General features: G+C 43.2%; 1 long non-coding RNA gene across 1 annotated transcript in view; it reads left to right on the forward strand.

Annotated features, from left to right (window-relative positions):
• Positions 1 to 1,163: 1,163 nt before the first annotated feature.
• Positions 1,164 to 23,448, forward strand: part of LOC120735129 — a 24,705-nt gene continuing 2,420 nt past the window's right edge. The window contains exons 1-2 of the long non-coding RNA XR_005696189.1: positions 1,164 to 1,721; positions 2,708 to 2,779. This is a non-coding gene — a long non-coding RNA (uncharacterized LOC120735129). The remainder of the gene's footprint in view (positions 1,722 to 2,707; positions 2,780 to 23,448) is intronic.

Genomic DNA, 23,448 nt, shown 5'->3' on the forward strand with positions numbered 1-23,448 from the left:
CTGCAGTCGACGCAATAAAGAGTAAAAGCTGGAAAACAGCAGACTCGATGAATTTAATATTAGTTTCGTGACATTGTAATGTGCCGTGTGGAAGACAATTTACCTTAAACTGTACACTGATATAACCTGCTGGGAATACTTTGTCTAGAAAAAGACTTTGATACTATAATACTGTAAAACCAGACGCGATCATGGAAACACGTCGCTCTCCAGTGAATTTACACTCGGTTTACACTTTGTAGCGAAGCTATCACGAAGGAGTTTATTTGCAAAATCAATCACAGTATAACCAATAAGTACAGTAACTTTGGAGACGATTTCTTCTTCACAGCAAAAGTTATGGAGGGATACAGATTTTATCAGGCTGTGTGGCATCGGCTGCCAAAATGTGTGCCCCCCAATCTATAATGCACATTGGCAGTTTTTCTTTGTAAATAAATAAAATTTAAAACAACGTTTAAATATATATATTTATCGTCTTTGTAAGTAACAGGGCTTTTCAAAATTTTGCAAGTTAGTTTTGGCCAACCTTTCGTAGGCCTACTCGACTCCGACATTGTCAAATTTTTCCAAAATCTCCAGTCACGTGGGTTTTCCTCATCAATTATGCAAATTAGCTCACGTTGTGCGCACGAACCGAAAACCAGAGTGCCTCTGAGCTAACTAGAAGATTACTTTACAATTTGTTTTCGAAAATAACAAACACCACAAGAGGATGGAACCAGACGAGTACAAGATTTTGGTTGCATATAAACTGAAAGGCGAGTATCCAGCGCTTTTCACGAAGAAAGAGAAATTTCTTCTCTGAAGAAAAGCTGCTATTTACGACATTGAAGGTAATAACAGCAACTTCGTAGCGTTTATAAATGTCATCAATACATATATATTAACACATATACAATGGCATAATGTGTAGTCTTAATTTGCACTAACCGATTTAATTAGCTTGACCTCTCTTTGACCTAGTTAACCCCGTTAATAGGCACATGTGCGTTTATTAAAGTAAAAGTTTTAAGGTTTGCTATTAAGAAGACAGCGTTAACTAAGAACTGTTTTTGTCCTTTTATAGCTTAACTACAATATATTACGTCGTAATTACTTTTGGAGTGGAATGTGCCACACCCTTTTACGCAGGTGTACCCACTGTTATGTCTTTAAATTACATATGTGGAAAATTACTGACAGCAGGAAATGTGGAATTAAACTACTTTGAATTGATATTTGTATTAAAAATAAATCCATGATATCTGAAGGCCATTAGTCATAATGACTTTACACATCCATCACTTTTTTTAGTATCAGTAATACAGTCTTGTGTGTGGCATAATCTTTTTGGCTTCTGAAGTAGTCATACTGTCATAAATATAGAGAACCAGTCCAATAGTCACCCCCAAATTATATCACATACATAATTGATTCATTACATTCAAGATGTATTGTCATGACTTTTACCACATATAGACCTGTCGTGGTTTAAACAGCTATAATAAACTTTTCTATTTTCTTGTTTATGTTTAGGGGAGCAGCTGTTTTACTGGCGCTACAAAGGCACAGACAAAACCATAAAGACAACGGTAGTCTGTGGGGCTGATGAGGCAAACACAATTTTTTCAGATTTTCATGCCAGTCCTACTGGGGCCCATTGCGCGCAAACAAAAACAAGAGAAGCCATTTCAAAGCGCTTCTACTGGCCAGGGATGTCAGTGGACATCAATAATTGGGTGGGTACTCCAAAACAAACTCTGTGTCAGGGGTGTCAAACTCAAATACACAGTGGGCCAAAATTCAAAACTGGAACAAAGTCGCGGGCTAACGTTAATATTTATTGAAAAAAAATCTTCCTCCAGATATAAGAATGAATCTTTTCTTATGGACTCAAATAAGTTTTGCTGGAAAACTGAATATGGAACAAGCAAAGCTTTATACTAAACAATATATATATTAGCTGTATAATACCAGTAGGCCAGCTCTAATAGTAATTTGGTATGGCTTCACGGGCCAAATGTAATTAGGCTGCGGGCCAAATTTGGCCCGCGGGCCAGAGTTTGACACCTATGCTCTATGTAATTCGACTACAGCTAACTTATTTTAAGAGGAACACAGCAATGTTTCTGTATCTCAAAATAAGTTATGTGTAGGAGCCATATGAGTTGTTCCTTTTTTGACTAAGTGGGTTGGTTTAAATGGACTCACTGTATTGGTGCACGGGTGTGGGGCGTGTCTCATGGGTGTGTTAGATGACAAATGTGGTTGCACTCACCTGTTCACAGCACCTGATGTTGATGAGCAGAAAGGTTGGGTGAGCATGAGGCAAAACTTTCTGTTGACCGCAGCTTGAATGATTTTGATGTATTTTGACTGTAACTTGATGTTTTTTGTATATTTATGCACTAATTGATGCCATAGGCCAAGTTGTAATTTGGCATAGTAGTTAGTGCAGTTATTGGTGAGTTGCAGTTATTTGTTTGTGCAGTCTGTGCATTTGTTTAATAGTTAATCCCATGTGCTGATTTGTATATTGGACAGTTGCATGTGGAATAAAAGGAGCAAATGGTACAGAAGTGTGTTTTATGCGTTTATTGTTGCGCGTCATCTGTGTCCTCATGTTTAGCCTGCCGCGGCCACAGGTTGGAGGAGCCGCAATATTATGTAAACCTTGACCATCAACTCTTGTGTTTGTTATTGAATTGCTTTTATTTTTGATTAGGTTTCACAGTGCGCACTTTGCCAGGCAAGTGCTGCAACAATTAAAAAACCAGCAGAATACATTCCGATAAAGGTTAGTCATCGACCATAGCAAATAATCACATTTAATCACACAATGTTTTCATTGCTTAGAAAACTACTGATTATATACTTGAAAAAATTATAACAGTTGTTATGACCCAGTGATGTGTTTGTTGGTATTGTGCATCCCGCCGGAGGATGGTTGGTGGTATTTTCCCTTTTCTTTCTTTTTCCCTCTCCTAGAAGGTGGACACCTAGGCGTGGCTGCTAAGTATCCGGGTGGAGTCTTTACCTATCCTCGGACTGGATAATTGATGGACCACCTCCAGTACTTAACGTCCGGATGACAGCCACCTGGCAGTGCTTTTGGGGAACCCCGTTGACTCGATCACGGAGTTGTGTGTTGTGTTATTGTAGTGCAGGCTGGAGTATTCACGTGTACCTCTAGCCTTGCCATGTAAATAATTGTAAATAGGTTAACAAGTGGCGGTCACTTTTTTTTTTGTACCTTTGCTGTATAACTTTCACTGTCGCAGCCTAGTAGGCGTGAGAAGCCGTTTTCTTTTGTTGAACAAGTTTTCTCCTGTTTTTCGTTAGGTAATTAGGTAAGAGACTTGTCTTTTGTTTTTGTTTTTCTTTTTTTGTAGGGAAGTGTAGGGAGTGGGTTTTAGGGGGTTTTGTTTATTGTTTTGGCATTGCTCACTGCCGATGAAAATAAATGGCTGCTTAAATACTTGACAAAGGTGTCTTTGTTGGGGTTTGTGCGTGGGTGGGAAGTGAGTGGGGCAAAACTTTTGTTGCGTTTGATTACTTGCCGGGACCAGAACGTAACATATTGGGGGCTCGTCCCTTTGGTGGTTCTTTTTGTGGCTTGTTTTCTTGGTTGGCGGTTTTTTCTTGTGTGGGGGGTGTGTGTGTGTGTGTGTTAGGATGGAGTTTAAGTTGGAGGACTTCACTCTGAGCCCGTCTGCGGAGAAGTTGGACAGGTGTAAAAAGGCTGACCTCTTGCTTGTTGCTGAATTCTTTGATGTGACTGTGCCGTTGACTGCGAAGAAGAAAGAGCTTAGGGAGCTCCTGTGTGTCCAGTTGACGGACAGGGGGTTGTTTGGTGAGCCGGGTCCTGCAGGGGGGGTTGAGCTGGGGGCTGTTGCTGGTGTTTCTGCCCCACTGAAAAATCTCCCTTTTCCACCTAGCCCTTCTGCGGAGGAGCTGCGGTTAACGCTGCGCATTAAGGAGGTGGAGCTAAAGAAACAGCAGTTGGAGGTGGACGCTATGCACTTGAGGATCAGGGCTCTGGAGGTAGAGAGGGGAGCCTCTGTGTCTGCCAGTCCTCCTGTACCTCGGTTAGCCCCGCAGTCACCATCCCCGCAGGTACCCTCCCCGGAGTCATCATCCCCGCAGTCGCCATCTCCGCAGCCACCGGCCCCGATGCCAGGTGGTGGCTTTGATGTGAGTAAACACATCAAAATGGTGCCGGCGTTTCGGGAAACTGAGGTGGATTCGTATTTCACAGTGTTTGAACGTATCGCAGGTGCGCTGCACTGGCCAAAGGATGTGTGGTCTCTTTTACTCCAATGTAGATTGGTGGGGAAAGCTCAAGAGGTGTGCACCGCTCTTTCTCTGGAGGACAGTTTTGACTATGATGTGGTGAAGGCTGCTGTCCTGCGCGCTTACGAGCTTGTGCCAGAGGCTTACAGGCAGAGATTTAGGAATGGAAAAAAATCCGCCAACCAGACCTATGTGGAGTTTGCCAGAGAAAAGAAAACTCTGTTTGATAAGTGGTGTCATGCTACAGAAGTAAAAACCTTGGAAGACCTGCGTGAGTTGGTGACGTTAGAAGAGTTTAAAAATCAACTACCAGACACTGTGGTAACCTACTTAAACGAACAGAAGGTTACGACTCTCGCCGCTGCTGCTATACGGGCTGATGAGTTTGTGTTGACACACAAAGTGGTGTTTTCGGCTCCTGCTCACAGTTTTCCGTCTTCCGGTAGCCCGCCCCGATGGTCTCCAAGGGGCACCCGCCGTGCCATCCCCTCATCCATTGAGAACCGCGTGTGTTTTTTTTGCCATGAGCAGGGACACCTTATTGCGGTTTGCCCTGCTCTGAAAAGAAAAGAAATGACCAGGAAGGGTGCATCTCCTTCCCCAATAAACCTTCTACAGACAAACCCTCCTCCTTTGGGGGAGGTGATGGTACCCGAAAATGATAAAGTAGATGAGGAGTTTAAGCCATTTGTGTCAAACGGTTTTGTTTCCTTGATAGGAGAAGATCGGCGGGCTCCTGTCAGTATTTTGCGAGACACTGGTGCGAAACAGTCGCTCATTCGTGAGGGGGTCTTACCGTTTTCAGCTCAATCCTATTGTGGGGCTGATGTGTTAGCCTGGGGAGTTAGGATGTGTGTAATACGGGTTCCTTTACATTTGGTGCAGCTTTCGTCTCAGTTTTTGTCTGGTGAGGTTAAGCTTGGGGTGCGACCCCAGTTACCGGTTGCAGGTATTGACATCATTTTGGGAAACGATCTAGCTGGCTGCACAGTTTTTCCGTCGCCAGAAGTAGTTGATATACCACTTACAGATAATAGTGGTTTCGATTGTGCCACATCAAATGCTGTTCCTTTGTTTCCTGTGTGTGCTGTGACACGTGCGCAGGCACGCAAACAGGGTGACTTGGTGGATCTTAGCGACTCTTTCTTAAGCGCTTCAGACCCACTGAGCTTGCGACCCGCCTGTGAAGGTACCCCTGTCTCTGTATCACTTCAGCCGGATGAGGAGACTATGACTCTGTCAGTAGATAAAGACAAGCTTATAGAAATTCAAAAAAATGATGAGAGCTTGTCATCTTGTTGGGCGTATGTGACAGAGCCTAAGAGTGGGAGATCTGCGTCCTACCTTATTGAGGATGGGGTGCTGATGCGCTACTGGACTCCCAGTTCTGGCTGCACCCATGAGGGAGTGCAGCAGATTGTTGTTCCGCAGTCGCTTCGTCCCCAGGTCCTAAGCTTGGCACATGACCACATTATGTCCGGTCACTTGGGAATCACAAAAACATATAACCGTGTCCTCCGTTATTTCTTTTGGCCTGGTCTCAAATCTGATGTGGTAAGATTCTGCCGCTCGTGTCACACGTGTCAGCTTGCTGGTAAACCAAATCAGGCGATTCCCGCTGCTCCGCTAAAACCCATCCCGGTTGTTGGGGAACCTTTTGAACATGTCATTGTTGATTGTGTGGGTCCTCTTCCTAAAACACAGTCCGGAAATCAATACCTACTTACCATGATGTGTATTACCACTCGTTATCCGGAGGCCATTCCACTACGCTCATTAAAAACCCGTGGGATTGTGAAAGCATTAGTTAAGTTTTTTTTCCACTTTCGGGTTGCCTAAACGCATCCAAACTGATCAGGGCACAAACTTTATGTCTAAAATCTTTGCCCAGGTCATGACAGAGCTCGGTGTCACTCATCACACTTCGAGCGCATACCACCCGGAGAGTCAGGGTGCATTAGAAAGGTTCCATCAAACCCTAAAAAACATGCTTCGCAAATTTTGCACGGAGTCTGGCCGTGAGTGGGATGAGGGGGTGCCACTACTGTTGTTTGCCGTCAGGGAGACATGTCAGGAGTCTTTGGGGTTCAGTCCAGCTGATTTGGTTTTTGGCCACACGGTGCGCGGTCCGTTACGTCTCCTGAAAGAGAAATTTCTCTCAGATAGTCATCGGCCGAAAGAAAATATTCTGGACTATGTTAGTTTGTTTAAGGAGAGGCTACATAATGCCTGTGCTTTGGCTCGTGACATGCTAGCAAAGGCTCAGGTTAGAATGAAAACACATTTTGATAAGAAGTCTGTAGTACGGATGTTCCAGTCAGGTGACCGCGTGTTGGTTTTCTTGCCGGTTGTTGGTTCTTCCCTGCAAGCAAAGTTTTCCGGTCCGTATGTCATTGAGCGCAAACTAAGTGAGACAGATTATGTGGTGTTAACCCCTGATCGTAAGAGGAAAAGTCGCGTCTGTCACATCAACATGCTGAAGGAATACATTGATCGTGACCGCTCTAGTTTGGCACCTGTTGTGTCACCTATTGTGTCGGTATCCGTTTCTCAACCCTTGTATAGTCCCGGCGATGACGGGTTGGATGACAGGCACACCTCTGTTTCGGGTGCGCGTCTTAGGAACTCTGAAATCTTGGCTGACTTGGATGCCTATTTGGCACCCCTGTCTGATCCCGCTAATTCTGATGTCCGTGAGCTCATTACAAACTACTCTGCTCTTTTCGGTGACATCCCCACTCAAACGCATGTATTAAGTCATGATATTGATGTGGGTGACCATAAGCCCATAAAGCAGCATGCATACCGGGTAAATCCCACTAAGCGGGCCATTATGCAGCAAGAAGTCCAGTATCTTCTTGACCACGGTTTTGCTTTTCCCAGTAATAGCTCTTGGAGCTCACCATCACTTCTCGTTCCAAAACCCGATCAAACTCCCCGTTTCTGTAATGATTTCCGAAAAGTAAATGCTGTTACGAAACCCGACTCGTTTCCTCTCCCACGTATGGATGATCTGGTCGATCGTGTGGGTTCGGCAAACTTTGTAACCAAACTTGACCTCTTAAAAGGGTACTGGCAGGTCCCCTTAACTCAACGCGCATCAGAAATCAGTGCCTTTGTTACACCCGATCATTTTTTGCAATATACCGTCATGCCGTTCGGGTTGAGAAATGCCCCCGCCACATTTCAACGACTGATGAACACTGTGTTACAGGGAGTCGTAAATTGCGAAGTGTACCTGGATGATATAGTGGCCTATTCCTCCACCTGGACTGAACACCTCAAGATTCTCAGGGAAATATTTGACCGGTTGCATGATGCCTCTCTGACACTGAACCTGGCTAAGTGTGAGTTTGGAAAGGCGGTTGTAACCTATCTAGGGAAACAAGTAGGACAAGGTAGAGTCCTCCCTGTTGCTGTGAAAGTGCAGGCAATATTAGACTTTCCAGCTCCACAGACTCGCCGGGAGCTGCGGCGTTTTTTGGGCATGGCAGGTTATTACCGTGGGTTCTGCAAAAACTTCTCTGAGGTAGTAGCCCCGTTAACCAGTCTTGCCAGTCCAAAATCGCCATTTGTGTGGACAGAGAAATGTCAGTTCGCTTTCGAAGCTGCTAAAGCTCTCCTTTGTAGTGCTCCGGTGTTGGCCGCCCCTGATTTTACACATCCGTTCAAGCTTGAGGTGGACGCCAGTGTTTTGGGGGCAGGTGCAGTGCTCGTGCAGGAGGATGAAAATGGCATTGACCACCCAGTCTGCTTCTTTTCTAGAAAATTTCTAAAACATCAACTGCATTACAGCACGATTGAAAAGGAAGCCTTAGCCTTGCTATTGGCCTTGCAGCACTTTGAAGTGTACCTGGGATCTAGTCCTGTTCCAACCATCGTGTTCTCTGACCATAACCCTCTCCAGTTTCTATCTCGGATGCAAAACAGCAACCAGCGCCTCATGCGTTGGTCCCTACTCCTTCAGGACTTCAACATTGAGATCCGATATAAAAAGGGCTTAGAGAACGTTATGGCTGATGCCCTCTCTAGGGCTTAAATCAAACATCTTTGTGTGGGGTTGGATGTTTGATTTTTTTTGGGTGGGGGAAACTGTTATGACCCAGTGATGTGTTTGTTGGTATTGTGCATCCCACCGGAGGATGGTTGGTGGTATTTTCCCTTTTCTTTCTTTTTCCCTCTCCTAGAAGGTGGACACCTAGGCGTGGCTGCTAAGTATCCGGGTGGAGTCTTTACCTATCCTCGGACTGGATAATTGATGGACCACCTCCAGTACTTAACGTCCGGATGACAGTCATCTGGCAGTGCTTTTGGGGAACCCCGTTGACTCGATCACGGAGTTGTGTGTTGTGTTATTGTAGTGCAGGCTGGAGTATTCACGTGTACCTCTAGCCTTGCCATATAAATAATTGTAAATAGGTTAACAAGTGGCGGTCACTTTTTTTTTGTACCTTTGCTGTATAACTTTCACTGTCGCAGCCTAGTAGGCGTGAGAAGCCGTTTTCTTTTGTTGAACAAGTTTTCTCCTGTTTTTCGTTAGGTAATTAGGTAAGAGACTTGTCTTTTGTTTTTGTTTTTCTTTTTTTGTAGGGAAGTGTAGGGAGTGGGTTTTAGGGGGTTTTGTTTATTGTTTTGGCATTGCTCACTGCCGATGAAAATAAATGGCTGCTTAAATACTTGACAAAGGTGTCTTTGTTGGGGTTTGTGCGTGGGTGGGAAGTGAGTGGGGCAAAACTTTTGTTGCGTTTGATTACTTGCCGGGACCAGAACGTAACATATCCGGGATCCAGTAATTACTCCAGGTTATCGGACCGATACCGATACGCAATATTGAATCGGTCCATCTCTAGTTTGAGATATGCAACCTTGTATATCCTTTTGTCACCGCGTACCGTGCGTTATTCAGAAAGATAATCCGCTTGGTGTATATCCACAAAATACACAACTACATCATTTGATGGCTTTCGATAACGTTTGGCACATGATTTTAAAAGTTTTTCAGATTCCTGGCACATCTTTTGAAGTAACTATGTTTACTTTAAAATGCATAGTTCACCTAATCAAGGGGCCAAATTTACAAATAAGTGCAGGATAGTGGCTCAAGAAATTGTGTTTGGGTTTTAGTAGACTCTCTGGAAACAAACACTTTCTTGAATCTCAATATTCTTGGATTATAAGGTCAAGATAAGCTACCTGTGACAGTGAGATCTTTTGTACACGAATCATTTCAACTATGTCTTTAAGCTGGAGCATTAACTTTCGTACGTCATCCTTTGGGTTTTGGACTTTATCACCATTTATAACATGCAGCAACCTTAACAAACTCCAGTTCTGAATGGCTTGACCTGAAAGCTTGGTTAAAATGGGTTGACAGCACATGGCTTTGTTAGCGCATCAGCTCCTTTGTACTTGAACTGTTTAATGCGTCAGTTCAAAAGTGCACATGTAAGTCCGCTTCTTTTCCTTAAATGAAATACTTCAGGTACACTGCAATGTCGTAGGCTAAGACACCCTCAAACATGTCGTGGCCTAAACCAGGTTGGCAAAACATGAAAAGATGTCAAAGTATTAAAAACAGAGTGTTATCCCTTTGATTCTTGACTGCCTTCAGTTTGTAGATTGTCACAACAGAGTTGTAGCTTTCAGATGTGCGCTGCGGATCACATGCATTTACATCATAACTCTGAAACTCACTTTGTGTGATTTCATAGTATCTGTATTTAGCGCGACTGAAGTTCTCAGTAAACCCACCAACGTTGTGTGAAAACCAATTATCCCCAGAAATACAAGACAAAGCTGCTTTGACTGTTTCATCACCAGAAATGATACCACTTTCCTCCAAATCTCTTAAATCTTCTAACATTTTTGAGAAAACCTTTGTTCTTCCAAATTTTTATTAAGGCCATTCTCTCCACATAGTAAGATAAGAGACATGTGATCAGTACTGGACCACACATGAGCAGGCAGATTTGCCACAGACAGACAGACTCCAACCACTTTGTGGTTTTTTTTTTTTTTTTTTTTTTTTTTTAGCAAAGCCAAGAGGATTAAACAATTTCAAATACATCCTGGGACAAAGTCATTTTTTAAAAGTGACTGTAGTTTACCTAAAGCATAATCCTGGCCCAACTCGTGCACATTTTGCATCTCTTGAGCAATTGCCTGTATTATTGAAGCTGGAGGAAGAAGCAAAACAAACACATTCCTAAGGAAGTCCTCACTGAAATTCTGTGGCACTTCAGAAGTTTGTTGTTGCCCGTCAATTAAGCTCTGGGGAGCATCTTCACATGCAAATAAAGCGGTGGGGGTGGCTGTAGCTCAGGAGGGTAGAGCAGGTCGTCTAGTGATCGCAAGGTCGGTGGTTTGATCCCTGGCTCTCTAGTCAATTCAATTCAATTCAATTTTATGTATATAGCGCCAAATCACAACAAAAGTCGCCTCAAGGTGCTTCATAGATACAGAGAAAAACCCAAACAATCATATGACCCCCTATGAGCAAAGCCACTTTGGCGACAGTGGGAAGGAAAAACTCCCTTTTAAACAGGAAGAAAACCTCCGGCAGAACCAGGCTCAGGGAGGGGCGGGGCCATCTGCTGCGACCGGTTGGGGTGAGAGAAGGAAGACAGGATAAAGACATGCTGTGGAAGAGAGACAGAGGTTAATAACAGATATGATTCAATGCAGAGAGGTCTGTTAACACATAGTGAGTGAGAAAGGTGACTGGAAAGGAAAAACTCAATGCATCATGGGAATCCCCCGGCAGCCTACGTCTATTGCAGCATACTAAGGGAGGATTCAGGGTCACCTGGTCCAGCCCTAACTATATGCTTTAGCAAAAGGAAAGTTTGAAGCCTGATCTTGAAAGTAGAGATAGTGTCTGTCTCCCGAATCCAAACTGGAAGCTGGTTCCACAGAAGAGGGGCCTGAAAACTGAAGGCTCTGCCTCCCATTCTACTTTTAAATACTCTAGGAACAACAAGTAGGCCTGCAGAGCGAGAGCGAAGCGCTCTAATAGGGTGAATGGTACTACAAGGTCATTAGATAAGATGGGGCCTGATTATTTAAGACCTTGTATGTGAGGAGCAGGATTTTGAATTCAATTCTGGATTTAACAGGAAGCCAATGAAGGGAAGCCAAAACAGGAGAAATATGCTCTCTCTTTCTAGTCAGGACTCTTGCTGCAGCATTTTGGATTAGCTGAAGGCTTTTCAGGGAGTTTTTTGGACATCCTGATAATAATGAATTACAGTAGTCCAGCCTGGAAGTAATAAATGCATGAACTAGTTTTTCAGCGTCACTCTGAGACAGGATATTTCTAACTTTAGAGATGTTGCGCAAATGGAAGAAAGCAGTCTTACATATTTGTTTAATATGTGCGTTGAAGGACATGTCCTGGTCAAAAATGACTCCAAGGTTCCTCACCGCGTTACTGGAGGCCAAGGTAATGCCATCCAGAGTAAGAATCTGGTTAGATACCATAATTCTAAGATTTTCAGGGCCGAGTACAATAACCTCAGTTTTATCTGAATTAAGAAGCAGAAAGTTAGCGGCCATCCAGGTCTTTATGTCTTTAAGACATTCCTGCAGTTTAATTAATTGGTGTGTGTCATCTGGCTTCATGGACAGATAGAGCTGGGTGTCATCTGCATAGCAGTGTAAATGTATGCTATGTCTTCTAATGATACTGCCTAAGGGAAGCATGTATAATGTAAACAGAATTGGTCCTAGCACTGAACCCTGTGGAACTCCATAATTAACCTCAGTGTGTGAAGAGGACTCTCCATTTACATGCACAAACTGGAGTCTATTAGATAGATATGATACAAACCACTGCAGTGCAGTACCTGTAATACCTACAGCATGTTCTAATCGCTCTAATAGGATATTATGGTCGACAGTATCGAATGCTGCACTAAGGTCTAGCAGGACAAGCACAGAGATGAGTCCACTGTCAGAGGCCATAAGAAGATCATTTGTAACCTTCACTAAAGCTGTTTCTGTGCTGTGATGAGCTCTGAAACCTGACTGAAACTCTTCAAATAAACCATTCCTCTGCAGATGATCTGTTAGCTGTTTGACAACTACTCTTTCAAGGATTTTGATATAAAGGAAGGTTGGAGATTGGCCTATAATTAGCTAAGACTGCTGGGTCTAGAGATGGCTTTTTAGTAAAGGTTTAACTACAGCTAGCTTGAAGGCCTGTGGTACATAGCCGATCATTAGAGATAGGTTGATCATATTTAAGATCGAAGAATTAATTAATGGCAGGACTTCTTTGAGCAGTTTTGTAGGAATGGGGTCTAAAAGACAGGTTGATGGTTTGGAGGAAGTAATTATTGAAGTTAACTCAGAAAGATCAATTGGAGAAAAAGAGTCTAACTTAACATCAATAGTACTAAGAGTAGCTGTAGATAATATTACATCTGTGGGATGATTACTGGTCATTTTTTCTCTAATGATAAAAATTTTATTTGTGAAGAAGTTCATGAAGTCATTACTAGTTAACGTTAAAGGGATTGTTGGCTCAAAAGAGCTCTGACTTTTTGTCAGCCTGGCTACAGTGCTGAAGAGAAACCTGGGGTTGTTCTTATTTACTTCAATCAGTGACGAATAGTAGGATGTTCTGGCTTTGCGGAGGGCTTTCTTATAAAGCAGCAAACTATTTCTCCAGGCTAAATGATGATCCTCTAGATTTGTGAGACGCCATTTCCTCTCCAGATTACGAGTCATCTGCTTTAGGGTACGTGTTTGAGAATTATACCACGAGTCAGGTACTTCTGATTTGAGGCCTTAGTTTTCACAGGAGCTACAGTATCCAGAGTCGTACGTAGTGAGGAGGTGAAATTATTAACAAGATAATCGACCTCTGTTGGGGTAGCGTTCAGATAGCTGCTCTGCTCTATGTTGGTACAGGGCATTGGAGATGATAACAGTGGGTGGATTATATTCTTAAACTTAGTTACAGCACTTTCAGAAAGACATCTACTTTGATAAAGTCTACTCTTCACCACTGTGTAATCAATTATTGTAAAAGTAAATGTTATCAGGAAATGATCAGACAGGAGAGGGTTTTCAGGAAACACTGTTAAATGTTCAGTTTCTATGCCATATGTTAAAACAAGATCTAGAGTGTGATTAAAGTGGTGGGTGGGTTCTTTACATTTTGAGAGAAGCCAATTGAGTCTAATAACAGATTAAATGCCATGTTGAGGCTGTCATTTTTAGCATCTACATGGATGTTAAAATCACAGAACTGAGCTCAGAACTAAATCAGATATAAAAGTCTGAGAAATCAGACAGAAACTCTGTGTAAGGCCCAGGTGGACGATAGATGATAACAAGTAAGACTGGTTTCTGAGTTTCACAGCTGGGGTGGACAATGTTAAGCATCAGGCTTTCAAATGAATTAAAAGTCTGTCTTGGTCTTTCATTAATTGATAGGCTGGTGTGAAAAATTGCTGCCACACCGCCCCCTCGGCCTGTGCTTCGAGATTTCTGGTAGTTAGAATGACTCGGGGTGTTGATTCATTTAAACTAACATAATCATCCTGCTGCAACCAGGTTTCTGTAAGGCAGAGTAAATCGATTTGTTGATCAATTATTAAGTCATGTACTAACAGAGACTTGGAGGAGAGAGACCTAATATTTAATAATCCACATTTCACTGTTTTACTCTTTGGTTCAGATGTGGATACTGTATTGTTCTTTCTTTGTAATTGTTTATGTTTAAGTTGTTTGTTGCTGGTTTTTTTTTTTGTCTTTTGGGAGCTGACACAGTCTCTATGGAGATGGGTTTTTGGGGGGGTAGCAGGAGGAGAGAAGCTGCAGAGAGGCGTGTAAGACTGCAACTCTGCTTCCTGGTCCCAACTCTGGATAGTCATATTTTGGGGGGTTTAATAAATTTGTCCATATTTCTAGAAATGAGAGCTGCTAGTCTGCATGCCAAATGTCTTTGGGGCCCAAGTTGCTCTCCGATGCATCCATCGGAGTGTGAATGATAGTTATTGAGCACTTAAAAGCGTAGAAAACAGTGCTAATGTGAATGTGGCGTGTTGTATACCGCGTTCCAAATTATTATGCAAATTGTGTTGAAGTGTCATAAAGATTAAATATGTTTTTCAATTAAAGTCATGGAGAGCATTGTGCCTCAGAGCTCTTTGGATCACTGAAATCAATCCCAGACACCTGTGATCATCAGTTTGCCAGCTGAGCCCAATTAAAGGAAAAACTAAAGAAGGATTTTCCACATTATTAAGCAGACCACCGTTTTCAAGCAATATGGGAAAGAAGCAGGTCCTCTCTGCTGCTGAAAAGTGTGAAATAGTTGAATACCTTGGACACGTAATGAAAACCTCAGATGTTTCACAAAAGCTTAAGCATGATCATCTCACTATTAAGAGGTTTGTGGCTGACTCACTGCACACACGGGCACAACAAGCAAGGTTTCTGCCAGAAAATACATCAGAGAGCAGATTTTATTCTATTGTATATAATATTCTTTTTATTTTGTATAGTATGTTATTCTGTTTATCTTATTCTTATATAGTTCTATATTGTGTATTTTGTTGTACAGTTATTTTATTTTCAACTTTAATTTATATATTTTATCTTATTCTCCCAGTTAAATTTACCCTTCATTCTAATTTGTGTTGTACAGTTATTTCATTTTTAACCTTAATTTATATTTTATTCCTTCCTAGTTAAATTTACCCTTTTTAATTTTTCATATTTATTTCCTATCTTATTCATAGCCTTTCCTTTTTTGTTTTCTTTAGGTCACGAGCAGTTGTCCAAGCATTTCACTACATATCGTACTGTGTATGACTGTGTACGTGACAAATAAAATTTGAATTTGAATTTATTCTATTCTATTGTTTTTCTCTTTTTCTCTTAATTTTTTACTGCTCTTGTACTTTCTGCTGTGAACAATCATATCTTATCTTTTCTTTAATTATCAACATTGGCTGATGGATTACAGTAGCTGTACATAATGTACATTTGTGAGGTTTATTTGTAAAATAAAATTCATGAAGCCATTACTACGGTGGCCCTGAGAGGCCAAACGGACTGCAACTTCAGAAAAACTTGCAAAAAGAAAAACGCTGCAAAAAGAAAAACGCTGAACATTGGAATCTGAACATTGTCCAAACTGGTAGTGAGAATGTCCATATCAATGTTCTTGATGTTGCGGAACGAGATGAGACGGGTTGGCTTGGTAGAAGAGCAGCAGAGAGTGAGGTTAAATGAAAGGAGGAAGTGGTCAGTTATTAGGATTTCAGTAGCAGAAAGATCCAAGGGAGTGAGACCAGAACAGCAGACCAAGTCCAGGGTGTGTCCTTTAGAGTGAGTGGGAAAGTCGATAAATTGTTTAAATTCAGAGCCTTCGAGACAGGAGGAAAAGTCTCTGGTGAGCAGAAGGTCATTATTGTCCATGTGAATGTTGAAATCTCCCACCAAGATCACATTTGGGGAGAGAGATGAAAGATGGGTTAGTAGATTAGCAAAGTCACTGAGGAAGACAGGGTTAGGTTTGGGGGCGGTATACAGTAGCTATGATAGTGGGAATGGGTCCAGTCAGCTCACATGCAAGGACCTCTAGAGAACTAAAGGTATCAACGTTAACTGGCAGGACTTTCAAGTGCTGGCGAAAGAAGATCGCGAGACCACCCCCACGACCTGAGCAGCGGGGTTTAGAAAACTAAACAAACCCCAGAGGAGTAGATTTGTTTAGCTGAGAAAAGTCATCAGGTTGTTGCCAGGTTTCAGTTAAGCAGAAAAAGTCAAACTTACGGTCAGATAGGAGGTCTTGGATGAGAGGTCCCTTACTTGTCAATGAACGAATGTTTAGAAGACCGAAGTTGAGTGGAGTATTTTCTTTTTTGCTAATCGCGGTGGGCGCCCTGGGCAGGTGGGCTAGAGATTGATGGTTGACAGCCCGATCAGGGTTCCTGCGAGGGCAGCGAGTAGCAGACCAGAACGATTTAGTTCCATGCGGGACCCGCGATGGATGTATCTCCGGCGAGGCTGGAAAGTGAGGATGGTAGACGAGCGTCAGGAGAATCCAAAAGTGTGGACCAGCTCAGGAACATCTTGGCCCACATGTTGAATTGTGGAGGAAAAGGAGCCGGCCGGAGCAATGAACAGGTAGGCTAAAATAGCTCAAACAGTTAAGCTAGTGCAGCTCACACTGAGAAGAAGACGTCAGAGCACATTCAGCTGAAATAGCAGATGTTGAGGACAAGCGTTGCAAATCAATCCCTGGCAGAGATCGATCTGGTCCTGAGTGTGAACGTTCCTGTTCATTCAAGTCTGAAGCCAAATAATCGAAAATGAAAATGTACCGGTGAGTAGCGCAGCCCAGGCGCGGCGGCAGTCAGGCGCGGCGCGGCAGCCAGGCGCGTTCACTCAAGCCGGAGATTGCTCCCCTTGATTATTATCTCCTTCTGCGCATCAGTGGGAGAGTTACAATTGGTATGGGGTGTTTTGTGTGTCTGTGTGCATGTATGACCATGTTGTAGAGTCTGACAGCAGTGGGGAGGAAAGACCTGCGAAATCTCTCCGTCCCACACCGTGGGTGCTGCAGCCACTGATGGAGCTGCTCAGTGCTGTCAGAGTCTCCTGCATGGGGTGGGAGATGTTGTCCAACAGGATGACAGCTTAGCCACCATTCTCCTGTCACTCACCACCTCCACTGGGTCCAGAGGGCAGAACAGAGCTGGCCCTGCAGATCAGCCTGTTCAGTCTCTTCCTGTCCCCAGCAGACCACACCATAAAAGATGGCTGAGGCCACCACAGAGTCATAGAAGGTCTTCAGGAGTGGGCCCTCCACTCCAAAAGACCTGAGTCTCTGCAGCACTTTAGCCTGCTCTGCCCTTTCCTGTAGAGGGCGTCTGAGTTATGAGTCCAGTGCAGTTTATTGTTCAGATGAACACGAAGGTACCTGTAGCTGTCCACAGCCTCGATGTCCATACCTTGGATGTTCAGTGGTTGCAGTGGAGGATGTTTGTTCCTGCGGAAGTCTACCACCAGCTCCTTGGTTTTACTGGCGTTGATCTGGAGGTAGTTCAGCTGGCACCAGTCCACAAACTCTTGGGTCAGACCTCTGTACTCCCTGTCGTCCCCAGAGTGATGAGGCTGATTATTGCAGAGTCGTCGGAGAACTTCTGCAGGAAGCACTGGGTGGAGTTGTGGGACAAGTCTGCAGTGTAGATGGTGAAGAGGAACGGAGCCAGAACCGTTCCCTGTGGCGCCCCCGTACTGCAGACGACCCTGTCCGACACACAGCCCTGAGTCCTCAAATACTGTGAGGTAGTCCAGTATCCATGCTGTGAGGTGATGGTCCACTCCTGTGTTAGTGACTGTTTATGTAAAAGAACTATTAGCAGCAGTATTGTCAGGGATGAAGGTACAACATGCATCACCAAACATCACCACACCCTCCTTTTGTGCCATTATATTTTGCCATGTAATGAGGCTCGCGCTTGGTGTTGACTCTCACTGCAGTAGAGTATCACTTTCTGTTCCTGTTCCAACACACAGTGGTGCTTTTGTGTAGCTTATCTGCGTAGTCAGTTTAATTAAAAACAAAATGATAGATAACATCTCACTATTCATCACTGATTGAAGAAAATAAGAACAACCCCAGGTTTCTCTTCAGCTCTGTAGCCAGGCTGACAAACAGTCAGAGCTCTGTTGAGCCAACCATCCCTTTAACGTTAACTAGTAATGACTTTATGAACTTCCCTTCCTCAGAAAAAATTACCAAATCATCCCACAGATGTAAATTATCTACAGCTACTTTTAGTAGCTGTAGATAAGAGTCTTTTTCTCAAAAAAGCATCTGTAGACGCAGCAGTCTTAGCTAATTATAGGCCAATCTCCAACCTTCCTTTCATATCAAACATCCTTGAAAGAGTAGTTGTCAAACAGCTAACAGATCATCTGCAGAGGAATGGTTTATTTGAAGAGTTTCAGTCAGGTTTCAGAGCTCATCACAGCACAGAAACAGCTTTAGTGAAGGTTACAAATGATCTTCTTATGGCCTCTGACAGTGGACTCATCTCTGTGCTTGTCCTGCTAGACCTCAGTGCAGCGTTCGATACTGTCGACCATAATATCCTATTAGAGCGATTAGAACATGCTGTAGGTATTACAGGTACTGCACTGCAGTGGTTGTGTGATGGTAAATGGCCTGCATTTGTATAGCGCTTTTCTAGTCCATAGGACCCCAAAGCGCTTTACACTACAGTCAGTCATTCCCCATTCACACACACATTCACACACTGGCGATAGCAAGCTACATTGTAGCCACAGCTGCCCTGGGGCGCACTGATAGAGGCGAGGCTGCAGTGGTTTGTGTCATGGTCCATGGGAGTGTCCAGGTTTTTTACATCTGTGGCTGTAGGTCTCCCATCCACCCCTTTAGGGTGGAGCCTCCTACATCTCACCTGGGCCTCATGTATGTGCAATCAGCAGGAGGGCTTCTTAAACCCGGAGCAGTCTGCCATGCCTTGCCGGTCTGTTGTGTGCCATCTGACGGTAACTAGGCCACTCTTTCATGTAGTTAAACTAATCGCCTTTTCCTTGAGTAACCTTCTTCTCCCTGTGTGCAGAGGTTGACGTTTCCATGAATCAAACCATCAGGAGTGAACTTACCTTACTCCGCCCTGGTGATCTCAGGCTGCTTCTCCTACCTGGTTGCCTGCCCTCCGACCTGCCACTACACACCAGCAATTGCCAGGTTTATGACAGGTTTTTACCATATCTATCAAATAGATATAGAATCACACACTAAGGTTAATTATGGAATTCCACAGGGTTCAGTGCTAGGACCAATTCTGTTTACATTATACATGCTTCCCTTACTCGTTGTTCCTAGAGTATTTAAAATGGTAAAAATGGTAAATGGCCTGTATTTATATAGCGCTTTACTAGTCCCTAAGGACCCCAAAGCGCTTTACATATCCAGTCATCCACCCATTCGCACACTGGTGATGGCAAGCTACATTGTAGCTTGCCTCCCATTCTACATTTAAGTAGAACGGGGGGCAGAGCCTTCAGTTTTCAGGCCCCTCTTCTGTGGACAGCTTCCAGTTTGGATTCAGGAGACAGACACTATCTCTACTTTCAAGATGAGGCTTCAAACTTTCCTTTTGCTAAAGCATATAGTTAGGGCTGGACCAGGTGACCCTGAATCCTCCCTTGGTTATGCTGCAATGGACGTAGGCTGCCGGGGATTCCCATGATGCACTGGGTGTTTCTTCTTCAGTCACCTATCCCACTTACCTCTCTGCATCGAAAAATTACTTTTTATTAAGTAATGCCCCCAGACCTGCTATGTCCCCATTGCTTGCCTCCCAGTCGGCCTCCTGATCTGCCTCGTTCCTTCCCCTGGTCACTTGGCCGGCCTCCTAAACTGTTTTTGTGTTGGACTCTGTTTCCTCAGAACACGGCCGGCCTTCAGAACTGTTTTCACCTTATTGTTGGACTTCTGCTCCTGGTTTTGGGGTTTTGGACTGGTTTATTTCTCCTGTCTCCTCCTCGCCTGGGTGGCGCTCATTGTGGGCTCTCGCTCTTGGCCAACACACCTGCGGCTCACTAACCTGCCACTCCCGGCCACCATTTAAAACAGTGGCTCAGTGCTTCTCATCACTGGAACGTTAAACTACTCTTGTTAGTGTTGGCTGGTTCTATAAGTATCTCTCGTGTTTCTTTTGTGGTTTTCCTAGTCCTGATTCTCTCGTCTATCTTTGTGTTTAGATTCCCTGGTCCCATCCTTCATTCCCGTCCCTGGATTTCATGGATGCATGGAGATCTGGCATGGTACCTCTAGACTGGCAGACCGGCGTGGTGGTTCCCATCTTTAAAAAGGGGGACCCCTTATCATTGCATGTGACAGAAAAGTAAACTGTGACTTTACGAAAACTGTATGTGAAGGGGCCATGTTGAAGCGTGGTGTTGGGAATAGTTGTAGCACAGGTTTTGGGTGGCAACAGAAAGTAGAATTCTTATCTACTCCACGATGCGTTTACATGTCATGTTTGTGTAAACTTTTTAACAGCTATCGGTTTATAACCAAACATGTGTAAATCACTTGATACAGGTATCATGCCATCAGTGCACTGTAGGCTCTAATATTATTATAAAAATAATTCCCACTTTAACACATTAAAGGACAGTTTACAAGAGAGTTATTGTCACAGAAGCTTGTAGGTGGAGATCAGGCCTCTTCCGGGGCAAAGGGGGCCCTCAGGCCTCCGGCCTCTGGGCCTGCGGCTCGGTTCACTCTGGCACAGCTGGCTGCCGGCAGAGCCAGCGGGCACACCACTGCAGCCCCCTCTGGGTGCTGCTCCGTGGCTACTGGGTGACCCCTCATCTGGGGCTCTCCTCAGCTCTTCCCAGGAGGGTGGCACGGATGCCCCTCCGGTGGTCCTCCTTGGGCTCTCGCCCTCTGGGGCCTCTGGATGTCTGGAGCCGGGATCTCCTCCATGCCTGCTTCATGCCCTGGGGGACGGGGCTATGGCTCTCTACATCCTCTAGCAGACCATTACATGTGGAAACCTTTTGAATAAAAGCGCGCTGATCCACACAGGTGTGCACACGGGTGTTCACTGTTCATAGACTTAAACTACACCTTTATTGGTGCTATTTCCAAGCACATTATGCGCTGTTGGTCCTGCTTGCTACACAACAACATTCAGTATTTAGTATTTACTGCTGTTTACACTTAGCTAGATTAACGTGATGGTGTTGTGTTTAGTATGTTGCTCTGTTTTTGCTTGTTTTCTTTTCTTTTTCTCTCAACAGGTGATCCAGGAGATTTTTTTTTTCTCTTCTCTTTTTAAGTGCCCTTTCTCACTGTCCCTCTTACCTTCTGTTTTTCTTTTCCTTCATCGTTCTTCTCCCTTTCCTATCCCTCACTCATGTCTGTCCCGTCTGTAACAACTGAAAATAAAAAAATAAACAATAACAACAAAGGTAAGCAAGGCCGTGATGATCCATTTGGCAAAGTAAATCCATTGGGTCTCCTTGTTGGTCTTCAGACAACAATTCTGACGGCTAAAGAACCAAATGGGACAGGAAAAAAAAAAAAGGTGGAGATCAAGTGAGGAGTGTGGCTGCTGCCCCCGCTGTCCAAGGAGGCTCAGACGCCAGGTCTGGGCTGGGCCTCCCTGGACTCTGTCCCCACAGCTCAGCAAACATTATAACAAACACAAATTGTTTTTTATAATGTTATTGATTAGGAGCTAGTGGTGGGATTTCCGGCTCTTTTTAGAGAACCGGCTCTTTCGGCTCCGAACTGGCTCATCAGGTTGTTTTGTTGCTTTTAATAATTTATTATTAACAATAATATAAAATTATGCACAAAATGAATTACTAATGTAAAAAAAGTGGTTTTATTTATATGTTTATATAAATATATACGGTGGCCCCTAGAGACAAAACACGTACAAACTCCAAAACACATTTCTAGCATGAACGAACTTCCAAACAGAGCTACTAGATCACTTAAATTACACAATTGAAAGCATGTGTGTATTGTTTGTGTATTTATACCAAGCACTCATATATTCAAATAATTTAAAAAAAAATGTTCATTTACCTGTTACTACCACACACCAAATCCGGTCGTTGGTACGTGCTAGCTTGTGTAGCCACTAAGTAACAAAAGCTCAACACTGCCCCCTAGCATCCTGGAGCACTTCTGTTGTGTTTTGAGTTTTTACGTGTTTTGGAGTTTTTACATGTTTTGGAATTTGTACGTGCTTTGTCTGTAGGGGCCACCGTAAATATAAAATGTAATAAATAAATCATATACAAAAACCAACTATTCACATTTCAACTTTTAATTATTTAAACTTTCAGCTTTTTCCTTTTAAATAAATTTAAAGTGAAACAACACAAAAACACTGCAAACCACAACACAATTAAATATAAATTATAATATGAAAACAAAAAGAAGATGCACATTCTCTGTCATATGGACCTGCATGAATAAACTTTCTGAATCCTTTATCATCTGCAAGAAAATGTCTGTTTGTTAGCAAAAGTATGTAGACAGGTGGAGTTACAGCTAGAGGTTTTTGAAAACCCACTTATCAAAGGCGCAGTGTTACTAATTTAATTTTAGTGAATAAGGCATGTGACCATAGAGAGGAAAATCACTAATGCATTACACTGTAAGACAAAGAGGGAAGTGTTTCTGGAGATGCAGATCCTGGTTTTATACCCACATAATCTCACCGAGTGCGTGACTAATGACAGATTTGCTGCATTCCTTTTTTTTGGGAATATCCAGCAGCATTACAAAAGATCAAAACTGATTGGCCTTTGATTTAATGAGCCAAATATTCACTTTTAAAAACGGACTTTTATGTAGTTCTGAACATCAGTGTTACTGGTGACGAAATCAAGATTTGTTGGATATTTGCAATAAATCAATCATCTGTAATCATGTGTGCTTTTGTTGGAACGAACCAGGAGGAGCTAGATTAGAGATGAGTTTATCCGAGAGATAAACTAGATGTCCATGGAGGCTTTTCTGTGTGAACATTTATAAACTGCCTCTTTGTGGCCAGCTGAACCTGTTCTTGCAGTCTGCATCATTGCAGAATTAGAAATCAGCATAGATAATGTTTGGAGCATATCACTACACTGTAACCAGGATTTAGACTTCAAGCAGTATTAAGTTAAGCTTTAGTGTTCGAGTTTACAAAACAAATGTCTCTGTATCTACCATCATTGTAGGATCTACTGTACAATATAAAGCACCTTGAGGCGACTGTTGTTGTGATTTGGTGCTATTTAAATAAAATTGAATAGAATTGAGTCATTCAGAAAGATGTTTCAGTCCAAACTATCATGTGATAGATTACAGTCTCGTGTCACAGTAAAGCTCCCTCAGCACCAACAGAAAATATCTGCCTAGGAATAGAAATTTCAGTTACTATGGCGAGTTTGGTTAAGCTGGTGGAAAATATGACTTTGACATTTAGCTGATGTGTAACCTAGTTATTAGTAGTGACGGTCTGTGAAGCTCCAGTGCATGTGACAAAAACAAACCACACTGTGCTACAGAGGCTCTGTGTCAAGGTACCCCTGTCCCCCACTGGGATATATTGTTTTATTTGTATTCTATTTTCATTGCTGTTATGTTGATCAGTAGACATGTGG

The sequence above is a fragment of the Simochromis diagramma genome, unplaced genomic scaffold (assembly GCF_900408965.1).
Source record: "Simochromis diagramma unplaced genomic scaffold, fSimDia1.1 OVJJ01000747.1, whole genome shotgun sequence".
In the NCBI taxonomy this organism is placed as follows: Eukaryota; Metazoa; Chordata; class Actinopteri; order Cichliformes; family Cichlidae; genus Simochromis; species Simochromis diagramma.